Genomic DNA, 13,438 nt, shown 5'->3' with positions numbered 1-13,438 from the left:
AGGATTGGATTCCCCAGCAGGGAAGGACACCCAGGGTGCAAAAGGTGCACCTGGGCTGATGGCCTGACGTGGAAGTTTTGTGGGGGAGATTTGGGGCTGGACAGGCGGATGCTCCTGCACATCCAGCTGCCTCTGACTCAGCTCTGAAGACAAAGGCAGAGTATGTGAGTGAGGGAAGTCTGATTTTAACTCTGAAGCCCAAGCCTCCCCTCAGTGGGGATAGACAAATACTTGTCTACCACCGAGGGGAGTATTTGTATGCGTGGGACTAGTGCCCAATCATGAGCAGAGGCCATGACCGAGGCGGGAGACAGGGACCTACCTACTGAAGTCACTAGCCTTCCTCACCCTCTCTGGGGCATTTGGAAAGAGACTCTGTCTGCTTTGGACCAAGTAAGACCTTGGGGTTCATGGATGACCAGTGGGGGAGGCTTCAAATGTGAGCAGTTAGACATGGGAGCTCCTATTAATATTAATATGGGAGCAGCTATTAATATTAATTGGAAAAATGATGAACCGTGACTGTGTTTATACTTACAGCTAGTGAAGCCGACTATGCCAGAGATGGGCAGATGTTGGGAAAAAAGGAATCAGGGCATTGTGAACCTTACCCCCACCAGCTCTCCCAAGAGCAGGTACTCTTGAAAATAAAAAACTCCAATCGAATTTCATCAGCCTTCACTTAAACTTCACGGCTCTCCATTGTTCGTGGAATAGAGACCAAAGGTTTTCAGATGGTCCTCATGGCTCCCCACCCTCCAGCCTCATCTCGCGCTACTCTCCCCACCTTCAGCTGCACTGGTCTCTCCAGTGCACACACTGCCTGCCTTGGGGGCTTTGCACATGTGGTTTTCTCTGACTGCAGCATTCTTCCTGGTTTTTCCCTGGGTTAAATCCAATTCACATCTCAGTTCAAACAGCACTTCCTCAGGGCAGCATTTCCTAACTGCCCTTTCTCCCTGAGACCAAACTGGTCCCCTTGTTAGGGGTGCTTAGAAATGCTGGAACTTATCCTTTGTGGCATTATTCCAGCTTGTAATGATAAATTTATTTTAGAATTTGAATAGTAGCTGTCTCACCACCACCACCACACACACCACCACCCCCCCCCCCCCCCACACACACACACCACTGTATCCAGCAGATAGCATGATGCCTGGTATATGTGAATGCTCAAGAAACATGTGCTGAATGAATGAATACGAGTGATAGGCCCTGAAGCCTCAGGAACACCCTTAAACCTCATTGCCTTTTTATCATCCCAACTTCCTTACTGCATTTTCACACGCTGACCAAAGTCCAGACAAGGCCACTATGTCTAAAGGAGAGATTTCAGAGCAGAATTGATAAGGCAAGCTAAGGGAAACAACGCTGAAGAAGCGATTTCATACAGGTGAGCCCAAGGCAATACCCTGTGAAGAAGCAACAGCCCATGGTAGATTGAAATATGAGATTGTTTAGAAATTCCTTCAAGAAAAGCAAAACCATGAGCTACAAGATCAAGAACTCGTGCTCATATCTGGGTTCCCAAAGGGAGCAGGAAAAATAAGAACCTCTGACAATGCCTTAGGCAGTCAAGGAAAATGAAACTGGCTGGGTGCGGTGGCTCATACCTGTAATTCCAACACTTTGGGAGGCAGAGCTGGGCAGATGGCTTGAGGTCAGGAGTTCAAGACCTGCCCATGGTTAGGATGACTTTGTGGATAGGTGGTCATGTTTATATCTAGTAATTTTTGCTTCCTCCAAGGCATTCTGCTTTCAGCTGTAACAAAATGCTATACACTAGAGTTAAACTGATTTGGATAGGCAGAGTCAATGATGGAAATACTCTCTACATACCACAGATATTTTCATTAAAATCAAATTTAGTCCCAAATTAAATAGTAAATCCTAGAACTTTGCATTGAAAACTTTATATCTATGATGGTTAACTTTATGTATACATATGACTAAGCCACAGGATGTCCAGATATCTGGTTAAACATTATTTCTGCCTCTATGAAGAGACACACATTTGAATCAGTAGACAGAGTAAAGAAGACCCACCCTCACCAGCGTGCAGGCATCATCCAGTTGGTCGAGGGCCAAATAGAATAAAAAGACAGAGGAAGGTTGAATTTTCCTCTCTGCCCAACAGCTTGAGCTGGGGCATCCATGGATCCTGTCTTACCCTCAGTGCACCTTGTTCTCAGGACTTCAGACTTGGACTGAAGTTTATACCATCAGCCCTCTGGTTCTGAAGCCTTTGAACTACACCAACAGCTTTCCAGACAACAGATCTCCAACTTGCAATAGATCATAGGCCTTCTTGGCCTCCATAATTGCATGTACCAATTCCTTATAATTAATAACTCAATCAATCTCTCTGTATATGTGATGGTTAATACTGAGTGTCAACTTGATTGGGTTGAAGGAGACAAAGTATTGGTCCTGGGTGTGTCTGTGAGGGTGTTGCCAAAGGAGATTAACATTTGAGTCAGTGGGCTGGGAAAGGCAGACCCAGCCTTTATCTGGGTGGGCACCATCTAATCAGCTGCCAGCACAGCTAGAATATAAAGCAGGCAGAAAAACATGAAAAGACTAGACTGGCCTAGCCTCCCAGCCTACATCTTTCTCCCGTGCTGGATGCTTCCTGCCCTTGAACATCGGACTCCAAGTTCTTCAGTTTTGGGACTCGGACTGGCTCTCCTTGCTCCTCAGCTTGCAGATGGCCTGTTATAGGACCTTGTGATCTGGTGAGTTAATACTTAATAAACTCCTTTTTTATATATGTCTATCCTATTAGTTCTGTCCCTCTAGAGAGACCTGACTAATACAATATATTATATATTACACATATACATATAGATACATATGTAATACATATAAAATATATCTATATATGTATATTTCTATATATACATATATTTATATATGTGTGTGTGTATATATACACACATCTATCTATATATCTACCTCTCTCTCTCTGTCTTTCTCTCTATGGTTCTATTTCTCTGCAGAACTCTAACATTACATCCTTAGATTGTCATTTGTTGGCACTATGCCCCCGAAGAGATTTTTTTTCTGTGATAAGATGACACTGGTTATCCTTTTTTAGCACCTAGAGCAAGTGCAGATACGTGTGCAATGTCAGAAGGATGGGCAGCCCAAAATAGCTGATGGGCGTTTGTCCATTATTGCATCCTATTGGGTGTATGCTGCAGGGCCCTGTGGATCTGTGTTCATGACCCCATATGTTCATCATAAATAATGAAATCACCATCATGATATGGCTGAGAGATCTTTAAAGCTGAGCAAACGAATACAAATACAAACCCAGACACACCATGTCTGAGCATCCATGGATGATGTGGACAATGAGCAGGCGACCATGGACTAGAGGGCATTCACCAAGAGGGACAGATGGTGGCCACTGTTCTTCAAGAACACTACAGTCAGTCATAGGCCCTGTCACCCAAGCCACTTCTGTTTCCTGCTCAGACACAGAAAAGCAGCTACAGCGTAGCACCTGGGCTAGTTATTAAAGAGCAAAGGAGTCACTCCACCTTCGCTCCACTTGGCCACCTTCCCCATGCTCATTTCCATTAAGAGTTTTAATGAAAGGTTATTCAACAGCAGCATACTCAGAGAGTCACAAAATGACTCATTTTAAAATGCATCACTGTATTGAGTCAGTATCATTTACATCCAGGAAGGTTCACCTTTTCACATCTACAGTTCTGTGAATTCTGACAAATGCACATAGTCATGCAACCACCAAGACAATCATGACATAGACCATCTCCATCACTGTAAAATGTTCCTTCCCGCTCCTTTGTAGTCAATTGTCTTCCCCACCTGAGCCCCCTGGCAACAACTCACCTGTTCTCTATCCCTACAGCTTTGCCTTTCCCAGAATGTCACATAAATGGAATCACACAGTATGTAGTTGTCTGGGTCTGGCTTCTTTCACTTAGCATAATGGCATGTTTTTGCATGTGTCACTTGCTTGTTCCTTTTTATTGTTGAATAGTGTTTGTGTTTTTGTTTTTGTTTTTGTTTTTTTTTTTTTGGTTTTTTTGCCTTGTTGTATTAGAATTTGTTTATCCATTCACCAATTGAGTGACAGTTAGATTATTTCTGGTTTTGAGAAACTATGAATAAAACTGCTGTCAATACTCACTGTGGGTTTCTGTAGTGACAGAGCTTTGTGGACATGAGTTTTCATTTCTCTTGGGTGAGTACATAGGAGTGGGACTGCTGGACTGTATGTCTTAGTCTGTTCCAGCTGCTATAACAAAATACCATAGGCTAGGTGGCTTATAAACAGTAGAAATGTATTTCCCACAATTCTGGAGGCTAAGTTCAAAATCAGGGTGCCAGCCTAGCCAAGTTGTGGTGAGAGCCCTCTCCTGGGTTGCAGACTGGCAAAGTCCTGCTGTACCCTCACATGGCAGAAGGGCACGATGGCTCTCTGGGCCTTTTTTATGAGGACACTAATTCCATTCATGAGGGCTCCTCCCACCTCACGGCCCCACCTCCTAATACCATCTTCTTGGTGATTAGGTTTCAACATATGAATTTGGGAAGACACGGACATTTAGACCACAGCATGTGTGTTTATAACACAGCAATGCATGGAAGAACCAATGGCTCCGCATCCCCCCCGGCTTTTGATGCTGGCCACAGACTGACTCTCAAAGCAGTTTAAAATAGTTGCTAATGATAAGAAGTTTGTTTTATTTGTTTGTTTTCCTAAAAGCACAGCTTCTATAGATTTTAGATCCATCCAAAGAAGTTAATAATGAGATAAAGTATTCTTCTGGGTAATTGCACTCTTACATGATGACTTTTTCTGTCTTATTATTTAATTAAGATTTTACAGTCAACATCCTTGATACCAAAGCAGTAGGTAGGATAGCAATTGGTTCTGTGTTCAAGAAGTGTTTTTAAACATTCAAATGAGGTTGCATTGTCATTAAAAGAAAGCTTTCCACTTCCTTAATGCTGTTTTGAAATGAATGTAAAGATTCCTGTACTCTGGGAAAAAGCAAAGCTGTAATTGGAACAATGGCAGCCTTGCACTGTTCTCATTTCTCTTCCAGGAAATGGTTGTTTAAAAGTTATTGGTCTACATGATGCATATGGATTATCAACTTTCAGAATGACGCACAACCGATTTAGAATACTGAGTTGCCCCAAATTTCCCTATAACTCCCTTCACTGCCCAAGCCAAATGATTTTGTTTCCTACTTAGTCCAAACATGCTACAAACTAATTTTAAACAATTAGCTTTGGTCCAAATGGAACACAATTAGAGAAGTAACACTGTTACAAAAATAATCACGTAAGCCAATATAAAGACTAATACTCACAGCTTGAGGAGTTCACCGTGTTCGGAGCTTCAGTTTTACAGTTTTTCATTAGCCTAGGAAACTGAAAATAAAATGTGTTCAGCAACAGTGTGACAGCGGAAGACACAGAGGAGGAGAGCCACTTGGGGCAGGACTCCTCTGCCCTCTTTGGCCTGTTGTCCAGCAGCGGTTCACAAGCCAAGTCAACACTATTTGTAAACTCAGCACTTTACAAACAAAACACAGAGCCTTCTGTGCAGGCTTTTGCTAACTGTCCTTAGTAGCATTGTTGAATGTTTGAATTATCAGGTAGACCAGGGGCTGTGGGCTTAGTTTCCCTAGAATGACTTCTAGATGTCTCTCTTGAGGTCCTCAAGCCTGAGGGCTGTGCAGGGAAGAATGAGAAGCTGTAATTTAGGTCCTTGATTGGGAACTACTGAAGCCCCATGGAAACAGAAAGGTAAAGGATGAAAACTTTGCAGGAGGTTGTACTATTCACGATAGCCTTTAGGATTCCAGCGAAATTATTTGTGTCCTCAACGACTGACCCCAAATAAAAGAGAACAGTGTGAGGAGAGAATGGGACTAACAATAGTTAAACTTAACTACTACGTGCTGATCATTGCACTAGAGTCTGTTTCATGTGTTTTCAAATTTAATCCTATCAGCCATCTTATGGAGGAGATATGATCTCCCACAATTACTTATAGCTGCGGAAACTGGAGGTCAGAGAGGTTAAGCAACTTGTTCATGTTGCTATTGTAGTGGCCAAACTCAAAGTCCCTCCAGCCCTGACTCCAAAGCTTGTTCTCTTCCCACTACCCCAGAATAGCCTCCCCAAAGACCTGACAGCATTCCTTAAAAATCCTACCCTCACCAGTGTTGCCAGGAAAGTCCAAGATGCTCAGTTAAATTCTCAGATAAAGAGCAAGTACTTTCTCAGTATTTATATGTCTCAAATATTGCACAGGACCTACATATATGCTAACAGTTATCCTTCGCTTATCCTAAATTTGAACTTAACTGGGCATCCTGTAGTTTTATTTGCTAAATCTAGCAGCCTAGCCCTCATTGATGCTTTCTGGCCACATGATGGTGATGTCAATGTTCTGAAGTTTGCTCTTCATTATTAAATCATTCAAAAAAGAGTTCTTCCCATTTTGGGGGATGGTGGAGTGATGAGGAAGTGTTCTAAGGGAGGGGTCCATTTGAGCATAGCCATGTGTGAGAAAATAACAGGCACTTCCTTCTTTATGGATCACTGCACTGGAATAGGACTGGAAAGTGCTGGGCTGGCTGGGTAGATTTGCGTGATGCCCAGGTGTCTAATGCAGAACTTTCCAAAGTGTGTTTTGTGGAGCCCCAGTTCATGAGCTATTTATTTTGTGGACACGTAACTTTACGAGAGGCTATGAATGGCACTCCCCTTGGAGAATATCCCCTGGGCATACTCTGGTATTAGAGAAAGCCTAGAGAAGAGACTGTTGATTCTCCAGACCTTAGACCTTATCAATCTCCCTGGAGACAACAGGTGGAGCCCCCTTCCTGTGGGAGGACGAAAAACCCAGTGCCGACTTGGGTCCCATTCTCAGGCTGTTTCTTAGACTCTTCAAGCCGTGTTTACAGGTTCTTTTTTTATTCTGGGGCCCTTGGTACAGAGTTGAGTCAAAAGTGCTCAGTTGCCATCACGGAGCCTCTGTGGTCTGTAAATCATCAGCAGTGTTAATCCTGTAAATCCCAGGCTGGGCTGCGCTCCACCTTCCCTACTTCACCCTTGCCACCTTGTCACCTCCTTCTCCAGGCTACTGTGCTCTTCCATGCTGATTCACACCCCACTTCCTGTTTACCCTTCCCCAGCACAAAAAAGGCAAACAGCACTGGACAGCCCACAACTCTAGAGTCAGCAGCATCTCTGTCTGGCCGTGGGGTGCCGGTAAACATTTAGCCACCTGCTGGAGGGGCTGAGCCCTAGCGTTTGCAATTCCTGTGATGTAAATGCTCCCACCAGGGTAGATTTCAAGCTCCAGGCTGTGATGTTATTGAATGGAGTTGGGAAGAGATGCACAATAGCACATGTTTATATTGTATTTTCCTCCCACTGGTGCAATAGACTTCAAGAGCACTGATGAGAGAAAATGTTGTAAAATAATTATCAAGCAATGAGCTCTGAGTACGTATGACCTCTGTTTTTAATATAATGTATTTAATTGTAAACTTATATAATTTAATTTTAATTTTTTTTTTTTTTAGAGACAAGGTCTCACTCTGTCACCCAAGTTGGGGTGCAGTGAGGCAATCATGGCTCACTGCAGCCTCCAACTCCTGAGTTCAAGGAATCCTCCTGCCTCAGCCTTTCGAGTAGGCATGTGCCACCACCATCCCTGAGCCCACCATCAGTCATTCTTTTTGAATTTTTTGTAGAAACAGGGACTTGCTCTCTCATCCAGGCTGGTCTTGAACTCCTGGCCTCAAGCAATCCTCCTGCCTCAGCCTCCCAAAGTTCTGGGATTATAGGCGTGAGTCGCCACACCCAGCCTATAATTTAGTTTTAAATGATGGCCATGTTTATCAATCAGCTTGAAAATTCCTGAAAATTTTACAATCGGCTCTTACAAGTCCACACAGCTCGTTTCAGCATACTACTGTGAGTTTCAGGGTAGATCTCTCCTTAGCCTTCAGCTCGGCTCCAAATTTCAGGGCCTGTAACTTCCGTCCATTGCCCACTTCTCCCATCTCCACCACAAGCAATGGGAATGTACTTGAAACCATGTTTACCCTACTTGGAAACGAGGCCCAACTCCTTCCCCTGAAACAGTCTGCAAGGTGCAAACCTGCCACTCATGAAGATCAACTTTGAGATTATCACACAGGTCCCTTTGAGCCACTATCATTCAGAACAGAATAGTTGCTTCACTTTGCATAAACAAAAGGGCAATCATATATTTTTCTCAAAGCAAAAGAATGGTCTGCTCCCAAAGGTGAATTCTAGTTTCTAGCTGAAAATCAGCACAGCAGAGAACCACTGTAGCTTTGGAATTTGGGGTGACTTTTCCCCAATTCCCAGGATTTCAAGGATTTCAGGATCCAGTCTTAGATAGGACTCCAAGTCCCTCTCCTCAATCCCTGCTGAAGAAAAGCTTTTCCCAGACATATAGCCTACCATGGGTGTCTGGGTGTCGTGTTGGTTTTTTTTGTTTGTTGGTTTGTTTGTTTTGGAGAAAGGGTCTCCCTCTGTTGCCCAGATTGGAGTGCAGTGGCATGATCCCGGCTCACTGCAACCTCCTACCGGGTTCTAGCAATTCTCCTGCTTCAGCCTCCCAAGTAGCTGGGATTACAGGCACCTGCCACCATGCCCAGCTAATTTTTATATTTTTAGGAGAGGCAGGGTTTTGCTATGTTGGCCAGGCTGCTCTCGAACTTCTGGCCTCAAGTAATCTGCCCACCTGGACTTCCCAAAGTACTGGGAATACAGGTGTGAGCCACCGCACCAGGCCAAGGGTATTGTGGTTAAATTGTGTCCCCTCCCAAAAAAATAGGTTGAAGTCCTAGCCCTGGCACCTGTGAACGTGACCTTATTTTGAAATAGAATGTTTGTAGGTATAGTCAAGTTAAGATGAGGTCATACTGGATTAGTATGGGCCCTAAATTGAATGATGCCCTCATAAGGAGAGGAAGACACACAGAGGGATGACAGCTATGTGAAGACAGAGGCAGAAACGAGATTGATGTAGTCACATACCAAGTAGGGCCAAGGGTGGCCGGCATCCACCAGCAGCTTGGAACAGGCATGGGAGGATGCTCCCTAGAGCCTTCAAAGAGAGCATGGCCATGCCAACACCTTGATTTTGGACTTTGAGCCTCCTAAACTGTGAGAAACCCAGTTTTTTTTAGCTTGTTACAGCAGCCCTAAAAAACTAATACATTTGGGTACCCAGCTCTGACTGCAAAGATCTGCTACTCCCTCCAGAATCTAAAAAGATTCAGACAAAAGAGGACACCACTAGGACAGTGGGGTTTCTGCTGTGGTCCTGTGTTTGTTCTGCAAGTCTCAGGTTTGCCCTCTAAATCCACACTACATCCTTCTCTGTCTGCCCTGCTCTGGGCCGAAGCTGACGTACAATGGACCACACCAACAGGACCCTCTGCACTCTGGTTTCTGGTTGTGCCACTAGGAGGCCGTAGCAGGAGACAGGAGGGAGAGAGGGAGGCCAGGGCCTAGATTCTGCCAGCTCCCTCCCGCAGGTCAGCTGTGGCTAAAGATCACAGCTCTCATCTCTCTTCTCCCAGCCTCTCTGTGTCCAGGTTCCACTTGCCTCTCCCATCCTGGCCTCTAGCATGAAGGATGGTAATGTCCCCACTGACCCCAGGGTCCCCTAGTGTACCACACTATTCTTCATGATTTGCCTAAACTTTGTGTATTAGTCTTCTCGGGCTACCATAACAAAATACCAAGATCAAGATGCTGTTAGGATCCATTGCTGGTGCGGGCCATCTTCCTGGCCTGCAGGCGGCCACCTTCTCGCTGTGTCCTCACGTGGCCTTGTCTCTGTGTGCACACACTCCTACTGTGTCTCCTCCTCTGCTTATGAGGACACCAGACCTATTGGACTAAGACCCCACCCATATGACCTCATTTAAAGTAAATTACCTCCCTAAAGCCCTATCTTCAAATCCAATGACAATGGAGGGTAGGAGTTCAACATACGAATTTTGGGAGGACACAATTCATTCTATGACACTCTGCTCACACCTCAGTTAAGATGGAGACAAGGTCTTATGGGCAGGAGTTTTCTTGGGAAGTGGAGTGGAGGACCAGGGAGTGTGAAATCAGGGCAGAGGGAACGCCAGTGCGACAGCAGAGCATCGAGCATTTGATCCCCCAGGACCTTCTGCAGAAGCACGAAGATTCTGCATCAGAACTGTCCACACACAAGATAGGTGGATTTCCGTGTCCCATCGGTAGAGGCTGCCCAGTAGCCTCTGCAGGTTTCTTTTTTTTTTCTTCTTTTTTTTTTTTTAATTTGTGAGACAGAGTCTCGCTCTGTCACCCAGGTTGGAGTGCAGTGGCGCAATCTCAGCTCACTGCAAGCTCCGCCTCCCGGGTTCCTGCCATTCTCCTGCCTCAGCCTCCCGAGTAGGTGGGACTACAGGTGCCCGCCACCACACCCGGCTAATTTTTTGTATTTTTAGTAGAGACGGGATCTCGCCGTGTTAGCCAGGATGGTCTCGATCTCCTGACCTCGTGATCTGCCCACCTCAGCCTCCCAAAGTGCTGGGATTATAGGCGTGAGCCACCGCGCCCGGCCAACTCCCTGCAAGTTTCTGGCTGTGCCTGTGTCATCTGTTTAGTGTGAGCTCCCGTGGCCTCCAAGTCTCTGCAGTGTCAGGGAAGTCCCAGGGCAAAGTCAGCCTGGGGGGAGGGATGTGAGCACCAAGCAGGTGGGTCCCCAAACTTCACTCCACCTACAGCTGGAGTCAAAGGTGGAGCACAGAGGATCAGAGTCAGAAACAAGGGCAGGAGATGCAAGTTCTTTTATTAAATTCTCAAATGACCCAATTTGTGTGGGTCGTCTGTTTCCTGCCTGGACCCGGACACATTCAGAAGTCAACAGGACACTGTCCGAATGGGTTTTGGTTAGTAACTTCCTTATAGCGTCTCTCACTGTGGCTCACCCATCTGTGCTGTTCTCCCCATCCATTCAGGGGATGAGATTTGTAATGGCCTCTATTTATGATTTTGGAGGGTGAAGGAAATTGGTCTGGAGATGTCTTGAGCCCGTGTGAAGAGGTTTACACCTCCCAAGATGTTTGAGAACCACTTTACCACAACACACCTCTGGGATAATGTTTCAGTCCGAGCGAATGTCAGCATTTGGTAGCAGCAGGTGAACATAAGCACCATCTACAGGGATTAGGGAATCAGAAGGAAAATACTTTATAGTTGCCAAGGTAAGAACATAATTTCCTATTAGTTTGCCCCCAGTAAATAGAAACAGCCAGCAGAAAATCCCTGGCCAAAAGCTCCTTTGCTCTATGCCAACCAATTTCATGATGTCTCTGAGGATGTGAAGAATTGAGGCAACGTCCAGCCTAACGCCACTCACAGGAAGGTGGGGAGGGCGGGGTCCAGGGGGCTCCTGTCTCTTGTCTTTCTCCTGTGGGCTCTACTGCTCCAAAGGACCTAGAAGCCTGTGGAGGAATTAACTGAACTTGTTACAAAATTAATCCTCTGGTTGTTCTGTCCTGACCTTGACTTATCCTTTTTCTTTTTTTTTTTTTTTTTGAGACAGGGCCTCACGTTGTCACCCAGGCTGGAGTACAGTGGCACCATCTTGGCTCACTTGGAGCCTTGATCTCCCAGGTTTAAGCGATCCTCCTGCCTCAGCCTCCCAAGTAGCTGTGACTACAGGTGTGTGCCACCACGCATGGCTAATTTTTGTACTTTTAGCAGAGATGGGGTTTGCAGTGTTGCCTAGGCTGGTCTCAAACTCCTGAGCTCAGGTGATCCACCTGCCTTGGCCTACCAAAGTGCCACAGGATTACAGGTGTGAGCCATCATGCCCAGATGACTTGTTCTTGATTTTGTAACTGATACAAATGTGAATTCACCTCTATTCCAAGTTTATTAGTAGAGCAAGAAGGAAAAAGAATTCTTCCCGAATTCAGGCCTAAGGGCTACCCCTGGGTTAATATGCCTGAGGTGGGTGTCACACCTTTCATGCCCTCTCATGAATCACACCTCCCAGTATTTATGGCCTACAGGAGTCCCTTCCCAGATTGATGCTGGGCTTGGCCATATGACTTGCTTTGGCCAATGGGTACCAGCACAGGTGACCCAAGGAGAGGCCTGATAAGTACTTGTGCATGGGGGCCTGATCTTTGTGGCTTCTGCTGCCACCATGGAAAACACCTGAGCCATCCTGCTGGCGAGGCCCCATGGAACAGCACTGAGGCTCCTTGGCCTATAGCCCCAGACTGTGAATGAGACCTTAGACCTGTGGTCCCCAACCTTTTTGGTACCACAGATCGGTTTCATGGGAGACAATTGTTTCACAGATGGGCTGGGGAAAGGTTTTGGGAAGAAACCTTTCCACCTCAGATCATCAGACATTCCATTCTCATAAGAAGCCACAACCTCGCTCCCTCGCTGGCACAGTTCGCCGTAGGGTTCACGCTCCTATGGCCCTGGTCTGCTGATCTGACAGGAGGTGGAGCTCAGGTGGTAATACATGCTTACCCGCCGCTCACCTGCTGCTGTGCGGCCTGGTTCCTAACAGGCCACTGGTACCAGTCCATGACCCAGGGATTGCAGACCCTACCTTAGACCATGCAGCCCTATGTGAGCCTCCAGGTGAGACTGCAGCCTCATGAGTAACTCTGCCTAAGACTTCCCAGCTGAGCTTAGACTTGTAAGTAAATAACAGAGGCCACTCTGTGCCACTAGTTTTGGGGTGGTTTGTTATTGAGCAACGACCGAGACATGGCCCTTGGTCTGGACTTGCCTCCCTCGTTCACTGAAGCCGTACCTTACTGGGCTCTTACCGTGTACTGGACTGAGTGATGGGCAGGAGGGATGCAAAGGTGGATGTGTGTGTTCCATCGAGCAGCTCGGGGTTCGAGGAAACACTGCAGCTCAAGCTGCAAGCGAGGTCCTGGGGACCCATCCAGGAGGTCCATTAATCTCCAGCGCCAAGAGATCTTGCAGGCCTTTGAGATCTTTAAGGCCCTCTTCCTGCCTCCCTGGCTGCCTCTCAGTGCTGTTTTCATCTCCCTGCTGTGCCACCCCAGGCATGGAGCCCAGTGGGCTTCCATTACCCTTCAGCGCCCCTGAAACCTCCCCAAAGGCAGACGTGTGCATGGCAGCTCTTACCACGGGCTCATGACAGTGGTGGTTTGGTCCTCAAGATGGCAGACCCTGGGTTCAGGCCCCATAGCTTAAAGGCTCTGCCATCTTGGGCAAGTTGCTTACCTCTTCCGTGCTTCCCTTCCTCGGCTCTAGGCCAGGGAGCCTCAGTGCACTTCCACGGGGCCTCTCCAGCAGGATAGCTCAGGTGTTTTCCATGGTGGTGGCAGAATCCCCATGGGTGGCCAGAGTTGGGGGTGGA

General features: G+C 46.4%; 1 long non-coding RNA gene across 1 annotated transcript in view; it reads right to left on the bottom strand.

Annotated features, from left to right (window-relative positions):
- LOC139359997 (uncharacterized) overlaps window positions 1–13,438 on the bottom strand; it is a 15,338-nt gene extending 1,900 nt beyond the window's left edge. Inside the window, exons 1-2 of the long non-coding RNA XR_011616839.1 lie at window positions 13,303–13,438; window positions 5,355–5,415 (exon numbers count right to left, since the gene is read on the bottom strand). This is a non-coding gene — a long non-coding RNA (uncharacterized lncRNA). The remainder of the gene's footprint in view (window positions 1–5,354; window positions 5,416–13,302) is intronic.

This window comes from Macaca nemestrina, chromosome 19 (assembly GCF_043159975.1).
Source record: "Macaca nemestrina isolate mMacNem1 chromosome 19, mMacNem.hap1, whole genome shotgun sequence".
NCBI lineage: Eukaryota > Metazoa > Chordata > Mammalia > Primates > Cercopithecidae > Macaca > Macaca nemestrina.
The sequence above is the reverse complement of the archived record's forward strand: the minus strand, read 5'-3'. Positions and strand labels throughout refer to the sequence as shown.